The sequence below is a fragment of the Nelumbo nucifera genome, chromosome 2 (genome assembly GCF_055504915.1).
Source record: "Nelumbo nucifera cultivar China Antique chromosome 2, China Antique-T2T, whole genome shotgun sequence".
Lineage (NCBI taxonomy): Eukaryota > Viridiplantae > Streptophyta > Magnoliopsida > Proteales > Nelumbonaceae > Nelumbo > Nelumbo nucifera.
The window spans coordinates 39,213,838-39,227,154 of record NC_142650.1 but is presented as its reverse complement, the minus strand read 5'-3'; positions in this window follow the sequence as shown (position 1 = coordinate 39,227,154).

Genomic DNA, 13,317 nt, shown 5'->3' with positions numbered 1-13,317 from the left:
TGCCAAGGAATTGGACTAGCTTGTCTCAATTGCTAGGGTTAGACCCCAAGCACAGCTAGTGGGTGTTTACAAGAAGCATTGAATATGGACCAATTTCCAGTTATGCATTAGACTTTGGAGATAGATGGGCAAAACTGGAAAGTTACATATAACCCAGACTTGGTTATGGTACTGCACTAGGTGTTGGACTGAACTGTCTTTTATATGTCAACTAGTGAGATCCATCAATAGTTAAATACTTGGATATGTTGGGGCAGTCTAAGAATTCATCAGAGTGAGTGATCATAGTGATAGGATCGGCCCTTTTTGTTGGACAAAGTGAATATCAGAGTTTACATTTTCTTTGATGGAAACCTAAATTGTCGGTAGTGGATTTCACCTATGTTTGAAATTTGGTTTTGCAAAATATATTTATATGTTATATATATTACTATTTTAAAGAAAATGTTTGCAAAAGGTTTTAATCCCAAGATCCATTCAAGCATAGAGTGTGACACTGTACCTTGTAGCTAGGGGAGAGGTCCTTCCCTGTCAGGAAGTGTTGTGATCATTATGGGTTGAAAGGTTAATTGTAAGGGATCATTATAGGGCTGATTACCTGATGGACTTTGTCTTACATGAGTCCATTATCCTTGGGTCTTCATAGAGTGGCTGAATCCAATGATCATTTAGGTGTAAATTTTGGGCCCAAACTAGACTAATGCTGATTGGGTCAGGGGTTCATTGCCCAGAATAGTAAATTTGGCCTAGTCTCTTTTAGTGGTTGGGCCAAACCCATGTGGGCTTAAGAGAGATAATTGCATGGTCCAACGCCATACAATATCAAGCCTAAAGTGGCCATGCAACATCTTGGGTCATGAGCTTTTAAAGTAAATGGGCCTAAGGCCCATAATTAATAAGATTAAGTAAACCGTCACATGACAACTCATGTGCTCTGGGTTGAATATGGGTTTGAAAATATGTATGGAGCACCTGTTAGACAATTGTATGCCCTTAGCTTCAATCAGAAATATGTACATTATGAATTTATTGTAAATGAATAAAGTACACATTTGATTCATGTTCATGTGGTGTGTTTCTGTGTAATACCCTTAAACTGGACACTTAATGAGACTTGTGTTAGTTTAGAATGTTCACAGCCATTGGGTAAGTCTAGGGAGATTTATCCTGCCAAGACTGACACTGGTGTGCTGCCAACTGTTGGGGTGGCTTGTCTCAACTACCAGGGTGAGACCCGAAGCACATGCAGTGTAGGATTAATAGAACCTTTGAACCGGACCGGATTTCCAGTATTGCCTTGGACCTTGGAGATAGATGGGCAAAACTGGAAAGTTACACCTAACCCCTAGACTCGATTATGATACTACACTAGGTGTCGGATTGGGATGTCTTTGATGTACCAATCAGTGAGATCCTTAACGGGGGTCAAAACCTGGGTATGTTGGGACAGTCCGAGAATTCATCTGAGTGGGTGATCATAGTGACAGGATCAGCCCCTTTGTCGGACAAAGGTAATGATCGGGGATGCACTCTCTCTGATGGAAACCAAGACTGCCGGCAGCCGATTTCAATTGTTGAGATTTTGTTTTGCAAAATATATTTATATAAAGATATATATACATATGTTATGGTTTCGAAATGATTTGCAAGAGGTTTTAATTCCCGGGATCCATGTAAGCAGAGAGTGCAGCACTGTTCCTTGCAGTCGAGAGAGAGGTCCTCCCTTGTCGGGTAGTGTTTGATCATTATGGGCTGAAAGGTTAAGTGTAAGACCATTGAGGATAATACCTGATGGGCTAATCTTGCATCTGTCCACAGTCCCTGGGTGTTACAAGGTGGCTTGACCCAGGGACCACTTAGGGTAAGTGTTGGGCCCATAGAGCCCATAAGATGGGTTTCAAGGGGTGCACTGTCCATAACAGTGTATTCGGCCAGGCCTTGTAACAAAGGCTGGGCTGAACCCATGTGGTTGATGTGTAGATCAATGTTTGGGTCCCACGCCATACAAGGAAGCCCAACTGGGCAGCAGTTTGGAAGGCTAAGTGAGTACATAACCTTAATGGGCCTTAAGCCCATTTCGAACTGGGCTGCTGATCCCTTTAAATCTATAAAAGGAGGAGGGGGCGGCAGCCTTTAGACATGCAACCTAAGACTCTTGTCTTCAGAGCTGAAATCACAGAAGAGAGATTTCTGCAACCTCTGCAAAATCTCTCTTGCCGCCTTTTTCCTGCCACCGCCATTACCTTTATTTCGATCTCCAGTTCTTGGGAGAAATCAAGATCTGATCTTGATACCAATCTTTTGGGAAAAGATTGATTGGAGCTGTACTCACAAGCCATCCAGTTGATTCTTGCGAAGGGTCAAGTTCTTTTGAAGAACATTGTTGATTCTACTCCATCCTGCACTGCGCCATCTTCAATGGGAGCAGTCTTTGGATCATTCCTTGGGCATGAACACCTCCATTGAGAGATACTAATTCTCCGTATTAGGTACATCCTCCATCTTACTCCTTTTGGTTCAGATCTGGTTTGGTTCATGGTTCAAGATTGATCATTGAAAAATATGTTTTTCTAAAATAGGGAATTCGATTCCCTGCAAAGATGGGAGAAATTTTTGAAATTCGCCCAGTCCATTCTGCAAGACTTGGGCGTCCATGTGATGGATATCCCATCCTTCAGCACCCATCATCTTAAGAGGATGACTTATTTTTTAATAGAGTCCAGATCCAAATTAGATTTGGATAATCTCCTAATTTGATTAGAAGAGTGCTCTATAAGGAGATAAAAGAAAAGGGCACGAAGTAGACTTGAACACCACTCTCTCTTGTTCTCTTTTTTCTTCCAAGAAACCCTATCACGACCTAGGCTTTCGAGAACTGATTTAGATAAGTTTTTTTTCTTTGTTTTTGTAAGAAAAACTTAAGAAAAATTTCAGGCTCAATCACCTCATTCGATTCAAGCAAGTTGGTTCACAGTTTTGTTGAAAATATTGTTGCTGAACTAGCTTCACTTACACACTATGACATTTTCAGTGGAAGCTGGTTTTTAGGACTAATTTGGGCTTGAACTTTTACCTTGGGATCTACATTTGTGGTATTTGTATTAGGTATAATTCTCCCTTCTTGATTTGATTTCAAATCTGGTCCGGTTCAATGTAAGATCAACCCAGAAAATTTAGTTTTCAATTTCACCAGGAAATCGATTCCCACAAGGGTTAGAGAATTTTTTGAAAATTTGTCCAGCTGTCTAGCATGGTTTGGCCGTCCATATGATGGATTCTAAACCCTTCCAACACAAACTTCTTTCTTGGAGAGTTATAGGTTGATTTAAGATGATTCATCAAAACACATAGGGCCAATATGGTTCGGTTCAAGGTTCAACTTGTAAAGGGTTCAAGTACGTGAGGTTTCGATTTGTGTCTTCGGTTTTAGGAGGGAATTAAGCATTTCTAAGTAAATATCATCTCCCATTCTTCATATAGGTTTAATTCAATTTTGGTTTTCTCTAGAGAGCCTCTTAGTCACTTGCTTGAATTCATGCCCTCATTGAAAGGCATGGGAGCACGAATCTAGGAAAGGGGTTGGATCATAGATTCGTGATTCTATCGGTTTAGTTGCTTACATTCTCCTAACTCGTGCATCATGATAAGTTGTTAGTTTCCTTTCTTCTCATAATATGTCAACTAAAAATGTTCATGTTTCATTTAGACAAATAGTTTATCTTATTATCCCTCTTACTGCTTGCATTATAACATGCCATGTAGAATTGTATTTAGGCATGTAGATTAGGACTTAGCCTTTTATGGGGCCGGTGATGAATGCAATGTTTTAATTCCTTAGACCTTTTTAGTTCATTTGCATTAAGACTATTTAAAGGCATGGGGGAATGAAATAGAAGTTGGGGCTTCAAACCTAGGAATATGTGGTGCCTTACCCCTTCCACACTTGTACCTTAATCTCTTACTTAGGCTAGTTACAATTGATTGCTTTGGAGTCACTTAGGGAAATTTGAGATTAAAACTTCTTTCTTTACTTGGACTAAAATGTTTTTAAAATCCTCCCTTCTTATTTTCAAACTCTTTATTTTTCTTATCTTTTGTGTAAGAATTAGGTGGTGATTCTTTCCCTCCAAAAACAACCCCTTTGCTGTAGGCTTGCACCCATGGCCCACCACAGGCACCTATACAAAGTATTTGCACAATTTTACATATTGCACATTTTTTTATAATTTATTATTTTTCATATAGTTTGTGTGACTCATGCATTTTGTATAATTCATTCATGTTTTGGGGATCGAACCTCACCCAAGACCTTCTAATTTGGAGACATAGAACAAAGGACATAGAATTTTAGGCTTAGGTGGAAGCAAGGCCCAAGTGAGTGTCAACACTTAAAACAACCATAACTTTTGATCTAGGTGTTTTTTTTGACACACAATATGTCAAACCGATGACACCAAAAGATCTACAAATTGGTCCCAATCAACAAACGACAATTGCACGATGGGTGGAATAGTCACACAATTAATCGATGTGTTGTATGATTGATCTAATGTGTCGCACAATTGTCCATCCACATATCACACTCATATTGAATTTTTTGAACTTTTACCACCTTTAGAGTGATTTTTCTTGTGTGTGGTCTTGATTTCGACCCTCCAAAGTCGAGAGAGGCCTTTAGAATCTTTCCAAATTGAATCAATTTGATTTATTTCAAATTTAAGAGGCTAAATTAAAAAATTTTGCTTAACCTTGACATAGCCATGTCTAAGTTCAAATCCTCATCTTTTGGAAGTTTTGGCCCTTCCAACACTATAAATAGAGGTTTTGGGAACCTTGGGGAGGAAAAGTTACAATGTTCAAAAAGAGTGAGTGGAAGTTATCCCATTGTATAAAGTAAACCACACTTTAGGGGAAGAAAGTCCTCCTTAAGTTCTAGATTTTTGGAGTATTACTTCTTAATCTTGAGAAATTCCCTTTCATGTCTCTAATTTGCATGGGGAAAAGCTAACAGCTTTGGAGGTCAAGTTGAGGTGTCTAGTTGTGAGTATGCAAGAAGATAAGTGCAATAGGAAGATTGTCTTTGGGAATAATGTATTACAGGTTGGTCTCCCTTCTCTTTTGTGTTTAGTTCTTAGTTTAATATATTATTAAAGTTTTGGGATAGGATTTTCATTAGCTTATACTCATATGACTCTAAATATGAGTGCGATTGAATGAATATGAAAAGTCCCTTTAGTATTAATTCTCCTAGCCATTTGTTTGCTTAGTGTGATCCTTTTATTTTCCTATCTTTAATCATGTGCTTGCTTGTTTAGAGAAATCCCTCTTGTTATATCCTTATTTATTTGCTTGCATCTTCTCATGTTGGCCCTATGTGTTTTGATGATGACAAACAATGAGAGTATTGATTATTGGTACTAAGCATGCAACTATGTCCAATGAGGTAGAGCAGCTTAACATATTCTATGAAGAAGAAAAGCATGAATGAAGAGTTGGGTAGCTATCAATCTCATTGAATATCTCCAAAGAAGATATTTGTTACCAAGTGCTAAAAGAAGAAAGAAGCATTTAAGCCTAAGTGGTTTATGTTGTGTCATATTTAGGACATGATGTAATCACAAGCATGAGATGCATAGTATAAGCTTAAGCCTGACCAATCTTGGTAAAGCTAAACTTTAAAGACCAAATGCACTAGATTTGTTTCTTAGGCTTTCTTTTGGACTTAAAAAGTAATTAACCTTAGTTTGAAAGCCTAAAAAGCAAGTTCAAGATTGTTAGAAAGAAAATATTCAAAGTTCTAAGGTTGTGAATAGTGAGTAGTCAACTACTCACAATCATGAGTTGACTAATCCTGGTAGTCGAGGCATGTATCATGAAAACATTGTTCATGAGTTGACTACAAGAAAATATGAGTCAACTATAGAAAATGATCAATTGACTAACCTTGATAGTCAAGAGTTGGTATGGGTTGTTAGCCGACTATTAAAAGTGAATGGTTCATTGCTAGAGAAAATAAGATTCCCTCATGTGAGTGCTAGTTGACTACTTGCAGAATGTTTTGATGATCAGAAGGAATATCAATTATTTCCTCTTATGGTATGCCTTTTAATCGATGAGAACTTGATCTAAACATTACCAAGAATGGATTGAATTCCCCTAATGGTTTTCTAATGGTCAAATGCTCTCACCACTATAAATAAGTGGTTTTGGCTTAAAAGAAAGACAAGAACTTGATTAGTGATATTCAACTAAGAAAATAGAGCATTATTGTGTATAGTGAGAAAAACTGAGTAGCCATCTTGGCTTATTTGTTTCTTACTAAGATTTGAGAATCTTTTCAAGAGTTTGAGCTTATAGTGTTTGTGCATCCTCTTGCTTTGATATTAGTTCGTGTTTTGTATTAGTAATTATTTACCTACTGAGATCCATTATTATTATATTGTGCTTTAATTATTTTGTTTGTTGTATTTGAGATGTTCAAAGAAGGTGGCACCATTGTCGGTAGGAATAACACCTAAGGAATCTAACCAGGTCTAGCAAACACTTAAAACCCCTGCTAGTTGTAATGATTGGATTGGCACTCAAGAAGTCCAATCAGTGTTTAGTGGAATTTTCAGGAGGTTTCCTAAGGAAATGATGTAGGCCGGGGTTGGCTGAACCTCTAAAAAAATCTTTGTATTCTTTACATTTTTGTAATATTTACTTTATTTGCTTATTCTTGTTATTTGATTGCATTGCTATTTGCTGCATTTGCATAACACATACATGACTTTCATTTCATTGTTCTTGCATTTTATCATTCTAGAAGGCTTTAGGAAGAAGGAAAACATTTCTATTACCCAATTCACTTCCTTTTGGTTAGGATATTTGGGAAACAACTCATGCATCATGTAGAATTATCTTGTTTACATGTTCCTCTTTATGATTATGTTCACATGCCCATGCATCATGTAGAGATCATAACAAAGTATTTACCTTCAATTTCTTGATTGCATTATAGCATGCTACATAGAAATATTTAAGCACGTAGCTTATGGTTTAATTTTTACCATGGAATAATGAGGAACACAATGCTTTATTTCCTTAGATTTTTCTAACAGGTTTTGAGCAATGATTGAGGTATCCCTACTTAATTTCATACTTTACAGTTTACTAGTAAGAGTGCACATGCTTTGCACGTGGAAATTCTAGATGATGATAATGATAGTAATAATATATCCAAAATTTTCTATAAATTTTATGTATTTTTTATTTTTTATTTTTTATTATTAATCGGATGCAGATTGAAAAATCCAAATATGATTATACAAATACCTCATCCAAATATGTGATAATCGGGTCGAGTTGTGAAGTTTCAAGTATCATTGAGAGACTTACCTTCTTGGTTAGACTCTTCTTTTTGTAGTGTTTTACCTTTTTTTGTGTCTTTTTTCTTTTGTTCATTTATCAAAAAACATAAGATTTAAATAGAGGGAATTGAATTAGGTGAAAAGTAGTAGTTTAATTTATAATTTAAACCTTATAATTAAATAGGGACTAAATTCAAAAATGAGTATTTTAGTAAAAAAAAAGTTCCACTGTCTTATTCATATTTTTAATGGTAGTGTAAATATAGAATCATAGGTCATGTGTTCAATTTTCTACAATTTTTGTGTGTAAAAATAATTCTAATATATAACACTTACTTTTTATTTAATATGATAAATATATGATACTATACATGCGCCTGAATGATTTTTTAAAAAATTTATGTATTTTTATTTTTTATTAAATTTTATTATTTATTTATGACATTAAAGGTTAAAGCATTTAACCAAAAAGTTGATCTATTTATTATTAACTTTTATATTTCATTTTGGTTAGTTCTAAATTATGTAGCTGTTGCATCTCATCCATCACCACTAAACAAAGGAATTGGAGTTGAGGTCCAGTCAACACATGCAACAAGAAGGCCAGGTGTAGCCATTTTCTGGGGCCCACTCCCACTGAGCATCATCTATTTGAGTAGGCCATTGATTAGTTTAATAGGGATGGCAATTTTCCCCATCCTCGATGGGGACCCGACTTCTCCGACCCGATGGGGTCGGGGATGGGGATTGTTTTGGCGGGGTGAGGACGGGGACGAGGATTAATAGGAATCCCCAATTGAGGTCGGGGTCGGGGATGGGGATTAAGGTCCCCGCACTGCCTCGACCCCAATTATATATATATATATTAAATGCTATTTATATTTAATATGTATTATTATATTATATATATCAAAACATATTTATAATTAAAAATTTTTATTTATTTTTCAAAAAAATTGTTATCTAAAAAAATTCGAGGATTTGAGTCCCCGCGGGGAACCCATCCCCATCGGGTATCGGGGATGGAGGACAAATTTTATCCTTGACAGGGATCCGGGACAGGGATGGGGTTAATTTCAAAATCGGGGTTGGGGACGGGGAATATGATCCCTGCCCGAACCCACCCTGTGCCATTCATACATCTGGAGGACCAAGTGCGGCTGGTGATTATTCTTGTACTCAATAATCAGGGGCAACAACCACCTGCAATTGTCGGAATGTTACTAAGAGCAGCTTCCTTAATGGGCTGATGATCATTTCTAGGGGTGTTCACGAGTCGGTTCGGGTCGGTTTCTTGGGATTTTCTCAACCGACCCGACCTGGTCGGGTTAGCTAAGGTGGGAACCGAAACCGACCCACTGACAGGCCAAACCGACCAGGTCGGTTTGAGTCGGGTTGGGTCGGTTTGGTCGGTTTTGCTCTTGTATGTATAAAGCCAAATAAAATCTGATTTATTTGATAATTTGAATATTTGATATTCAAGAGTCCAAAATAAATCTAAATTTAATTCAGGTAAAGAATAAAAAATTAGAAACCTTCTAAATTCTAAATTTCTAATCTAGGTAAAAAACTAAAAAATGACACCTAATTGAATTCTAATTGTAATTGCCTAATGGGCCTTCTAGAGTTCTAATTCTAGTAGAAGTCTAAAAGTAGAAGATTAGTAGGAATTAGGAAACTACTCAAACTAGGAAGTAGGAACTACCAAACTAGTAGATCTCTAGGTTGGTTCGGGTCGGGTCGGATTCGGTTTTCTTGCGTGAAAACCGAATCCGACCCGTGATGTCAGTTTCGTTTTGTGTCCAACCCGAAACCGACCGGTACGGATTCAAACCCGGACGACTCGGGTTGGGTCGGTCCGGGTTGGTCGGTTTGGTCGGGTTGGGCATTCTTATGAGCAACCCTAATCATTTCTAAAGATCTGTGAGGATCAGAAGACAAGACTCACTAAATGAGGTCTGCATTTGTAGATTGAACAATAATATCTTGGGGATTTTCTATTGCAACAATAACCTTAACCCTAACTGCAAGTTGCAACTTCTCCCATGTTTTCCCAAGGTTAATACTGAATAGGGTAAAATACAAATACCTCCCTTGAAGTTTCTGACAATAATAAAAACCTCCCCTATAGTTTAGCTTTAGCAAAATCCTCCCTTCTATTTTCAAAAAATTGACAAAAACCTCCCTTCTTCCTCTCCCTCAAGATCCAAGCAAAATTCGCCCGCCAGCTATAGAAACAAAAATAGACGCTTCTGGGTTTTTTCTCTCGCTGCAAAATGTAGTGCTTTCTCCTCCACTAATCTCCTCTCTTCTTTACTCCTCCCGGGTTTAGCTTGTTTAACAGTGGCTCTTCTTTACTGGGCTTACCCAGGTGGACCGCTTGGATTTACCTAGTGGCTCTTCTTTGCTGGAAACTCGTTTTCTGGTGGGATCCCTAAGACAATCTTCGACGCCTCTAATCTTTCGTTCCTGCTTATTTCGAATAACCAACTTATACGGAGCATCCCGGAAGAAGTTGGATCATTGAATAATCTCATTGAGTTCTATGCTGGTGATAACAAGCTGAACGGCCCGCTACTTGCAACACTGGTGCATCTTATGAACTCACCACACTTGATCTTCACAATAACCAGCTCTCAGGTCAGCATCCATTAGGAATCCGGTCAATGAAGAAGTTCAATGAACTGAACCTCTCAAACAATAGACTAGCCGGTGAAATTCTAGAAGAACTTGGGACATTACCGGTACTTAATTACTTTGATCTCTCGGGCAATCTTTTCTCTGGTCAAATCCCACTTGAATTGCAGAACTTGAAGCTTAATCGTTTCAACCTTTCAAACAACCGCCTCCCTGGAGATATTCCCCCTCTCTACGCTAAAGATGCTTACAAGGGTAGCTTCTTGGGCAATCCTGGTTTATGCAAAGATTTGGCAGGTCTGTGTCCAACCAAAACTGAAGTAAAAAGCCAAGGCTTTGTTTGGTTGCTAAGGTCAATCTTTATACTTGTTGCTCTGGTCCACCTGGGTAAGCCCAGTAAAGAAGAGCCACTGTTAAACAAGCTAAACCCAGGAGAAGTAAAGAGGAGAGGAGATTAGTGGAGGAGAAAGCACTGTATTTTGCAGCGAGAGCAAAAACCCAGAAGTGCTCTATTTTTTTTTCTATAGCTGGCGGGTGAATTTTGCTTTGGATCTAGAGGGAGAGGAAGGACCTACAGATTTCTCGTGCAAGATTCCGTGAGAAGAACCTACAGATTTCTCGTGTGGGACTCCGTGAACGCTTTAATGGCGAAGCAGTTGAAGAAGATGAACAATGTTCGAGCGGATTATTATGGAGTGCACCGCTATTCTGCCGCTCTGTGTGAGGAAGAAGATGAATAGTGTTTGAGTGACAAGGCTATTTTAGTAAAACATATGCACATTAATTCGTAAAAGTGTAAAATAGGTATTTTGAAAAAAAATGATCATCAATTTAATGTTTTCCGTCTGGGTCATTGACGGAAGGGAGGTTTTTGTCATTTTTTTTTTAAATAGAAGGGAGGATTTTGCTAAAATTAAGCTATAGGGGAGGTTTTTATGATTGTCCAAAACTTCAGGGGAGGTTTTTGTATTTTACCCTAATGAATATACCGTCAGTTCGCCTCTTGAAGACATTGGAAATCGTGGTTCTTGGTCTCAAGAAGGACGTTCACGACCAACATCGATCATCTGGATGTCGGCCTCCTACCTTTTGTGTTGTCATGGCTGCTGTTAGAGTTTCTCTCGACCAAGTAGATCTTATAGCAACAGTAACAGAGGAAGAAAGAAAAGAATGAGTGAAACCCTAAGCCTCTCTTCTCTTTAGTATTGAGATGGCTGAGGGTTGCTTGGTAATAGTTGAAGTACCTGAATCTCATGATTTTAATGTAGAATACAATAAACAATATCTTCTTCTAATGATATTTTCAAAACCAACTGAATAAAGTTAAGTATTATAATGGCATATTTTGAAGAGATTAAATCAGTCCCTCACAAGATTACGCCCCACAACGTATCATAACACATCTCCGCTGTGTATTAGGAACATCTCCCAATAATAGTATCAGAAATGGTGATGTCATCATTTGGAGATGTTCCTAATACACAGTGGGGATGTGTTATGATATATTGTGGGACGCAGTCTTGTGGGGGGCTGATTTGAACTCTATTTTGAAGTTTGGGCTCAGTTTGAAAAAAGTACAAATGCAAATATGTACAATGCAAATACATATAAAATAATATAAAGGGTAAATTATAAAGATCCCCCCGTACTACAGGTTTGTGACAAAGACCCCTCTGTACTATGACCATGAGATAAAGATCCCCCTTGACTGTTAAGTCAAATGACGGAATGCATTAAATTACCAAAATACCCACTAAACTTTTTCTATTTTCTTTTTTTTGCCATTTTTCTCTTAAAACCTATTGTTTTCCCTTTCTTCTCTTCTTTTCCCATCCCTTACTGTCCTCTCTCATTCTTTCTCTCTCCCAACTCTCCGAAATGAAATGACGGAAGAAACCCATTTCTCATCTTCCCTTTCTTCTCTTCTCTGTCTTTAATCTCGTCTCTATAGCCATCGCCAACGATGACGTGATCATGGGAAACTACAATGCTTGATAGCCCAACAATAGATGTCTACCCATATCATCGAGAAGATTGCCCAACTTCAAGCTCTTAGAAAGCTTAGCCTGCACGACAACGTTATGATAGGGGCGAGAGGGGATCTAAAGTTAATTGCCTGAGATACGGAAGCACTTGGCATCTGGATAAAGCTGAACCCATTCAAATTTAGCCATTACTTCATCTAGTCTTTCACCAACATTGGCTTCAATCCTTCCCAGTGCGCCTGTTGGATCATCATGTATGTGTAAAGGATTCTCGAATAAAATCAAAAGGTCAATACGATCGAGAATCCATTAAATTTTCTGATGCCCCAGAACCCAAAAATCTGAAGTGAGTACATCAACAGCCGAAAAAGGCAAAGCTTATCTCTATCACTAGATAGATGCTTATAGTCTAGAGTCATCAACCGTGGTTTTGAACGATGAACTTTATTGTTAATGATGCTCATATTGGTATACCACTTGACAAATTCTATGTTGAACCCAATGGATCAAAGGCGATGTTGCATTCCATGCATATATAACAACTCTCACGTTTGAGTTTAAGACTAACATCCAGCAGTAACAACCCCTAAAAATCTTTGCGTTGGTTCTATTTTTGCGCTTGGAATTTATAATTTTGGACTAGTGATATTCATGTTAGAGCCATTTCTTGGTAGCTTGGTGCAAGTGATGACAGACAAGTACATATGTTATAAGGACCCATAACCCCTGAGGACCAAGAACTACAAAACTACATGCAGATTCACAGATGCAAACCTAGACTTGCTATCCCCTTTCCCCACAATTAACTTTATGTCTTTCTATTCACCCCTGTTCTCACTAATTGGTCTGGAAGGCTGTTGGCATATCTAGGTATTCCATTTGAATGAAAAGTTCATCTTGGAAGCCAAAGCCTTTTGCTCTAGGACCTTCTGCTCTTACTGGAAACCAACTAACTACTCATTAACAAAGAACAATCCTCTTCAACTATCAACCCAGTCCAGTCTGAAGAATAATTATCTTTAATAACAGTGTTTGAACTCTGAAGGAGGGCAAGAAGTCTTTTCCTTATTGGGTATGTACAAATTAGCAAAACAGTCCATTAATGACCACCGACTCCTAGAGGTCCTAGGTTACTAGAGGGTGTAGCAACAACCAGCTAGCGTTTAGTTTTTATTCTTCCCAGTCCCAGATCAAGTGCCCCTCCTAGTCTATCAACATTTTGTTATCTTTTTGAAGCATAACAGACAACCAACAAAGATCCTTTCAGAATAGGTTTCTGGTGTTTTTATATTCTTGATGCATGCATAGCGTGGAGGTAGAATTCTCTAATGAAAGAACCACAGAAA